Raw genomic sequence first — 1862 nt, 5'->3', positions numbered from 1 at the left:
CTCTCAGAGGCTGAAAAGTACAAAGCAAATGTGTGCAATAAATCAGCTTGACTCCATGTACTCAACAAAATTTTGCCTCCTTACCAGCACGGTTTATCAGGTATGCAGAGCTGTTGATTGCTTTTTGACACATGGGAATACTGAATATCTTTTAAACATCTTGTTTTAGGGTACAAAATAAAATTTTTCATTCAGTCTATTCAGATTTTTTTTGTTGTTTTACCATTTAGATTTATAAATATGTTTACTGGGGTGTGTTCCCTAAGGGTGTCTGCAAATTTCTGTGTGACTCTTAACACTGTTAAGAGTAATTCACACAGTTTAAAGCAGAAGAGCTTTCTCTGTRTATAGAAGCATCTAAACCTGTCTTGTTCAAAAATCACGTTATATAAATTATTTTTGAGAGAAATATTTTGAAAAAAAATACAGAATAAAGGAGTGGTAAGGAATGACATGGGGCAAAACTGAAACAGGTCAGAATTCCCTGTGGGTGTTTCTGCACACCAAAACCATGGCAAGGTTTAATTCAGTTCCTCGAGTGCTCCACGGTGCAGCAGAGGGTTCACATTCCACAAACAGCTCAGACAGGGTTTTGCCTTTTGGSTTCAGCTTTGCCCTGTCTCCTGTTTGCTAACAGCTCTGAGCAAATTGGCGCTAATTACTGCAGGTAATTGGAGTTAATGTGTCAGCTCCGGGCTTCTAATCAGCCAGCTCTGCGTGTGCTCCTCAAGGATTACAAGGGTGAGAACCTGGGATGGTTGTCATAAAAATACTTTATTTTCATTGAGGAGTAGAGGTGTCTGTCTGTGAGGCTTTATTCACGGTCACTCTTGAAGGATTTATGTGTCCATTTATTCACAAAGATACTGCTTTATTTTAGACCATCTCATTCATTTTAGGACAGGTGTTTTTATTCACAATAACAGCATKTGATGGAAAATGTCAGCTGTAGTTATTCCTGCTTAACATAAACCTGGATTCTCTTTCCTGTTTGACAAGTGCTCTGTAATCCCCCTGGTTAAGATACAGGAGGTGTGACATGGATACTTGAGGAATTTAGGGGAAAAAAATTAATTTGGGCTCAGTCCTGCAATCTTTGCTAAGATAAATGATCTTATTGAAGCCACTTGTTAATGAGGGCCTGGATTGGGCTTTGAGCCTTCAGATCATGAACAAAGGAGGATTTTGTTTAAAAAACCCACCCGATGCCTCACGTAGAAATTAACGGGGAAATTAAAAAGGGAAATGTTCCCTTTTGCAGCAGCTCAGGTTTGCATTATTTCAGCTGACACCTGCACAGCACTGACTGACCAAACTGCCCTGAGTGGTGCAGAGGGGAGAGCAGCTCATCTTTAGAGATGAAATATCAGATTAGAGGTTTCATTGAGGTGCCTTCCATCCTGCACCTCTGTGAGTCAGTGCTACCTGGAACCCCAAAATCACTGCAGAAAAGGCACCAAGGTCCACTCAGGGGGGGTTTTGTGCCATGAGATGGGTTGGGGTGCCTGTCTGAGAATAGTAAATCCCCTCATTCCAAGTCACTGACCCCTAGAGGGTATTTTGGGGGCTCTGAGAATATTCCTGCAGGAAGGGATGTGAACCAGMCGGCCACAGAGGAGCCCTGACAGYTTGGAATCACCCCCAGCTCAAATCMAAGCTTTGCTTTGGGTGRTTTCTGTGCACCTTGACTCTCCAGAGGGCACAGGGAAGGGAATGATGGCAACAGAAAAGAAAACTGGAATGTGCAGGGTGTTACAGCTGAGAGCAAAACCCTACAGAGCAGCACGAGCAGTGTTTTACTGGGAGACAAAACTCAGGCATTTCTGTTCTGGGGTTCTGGGGATGGAGGAAGGAATGTGATG

This window comes from Malurus melanocephalus, unplaced genomic scaffold (genome assembly GCF_030028575.1).
Source record: "Malurus melanocephalus ecotype Western Australia unplaced genomic scaffold, MMel_1.1 scaffold_170, whole genome shotgun sequence".
Lineage (NCBI taxonomy): Eukaryota > Metazoa > Chordata > Aves > Passeriformes > Maluridae > Malurus > Malurus melanocephalus.
The sequence above is the reverse complement of the archived record's forward strand: the minus strand, read 5'-3'. Positions refer to the sequence as shown.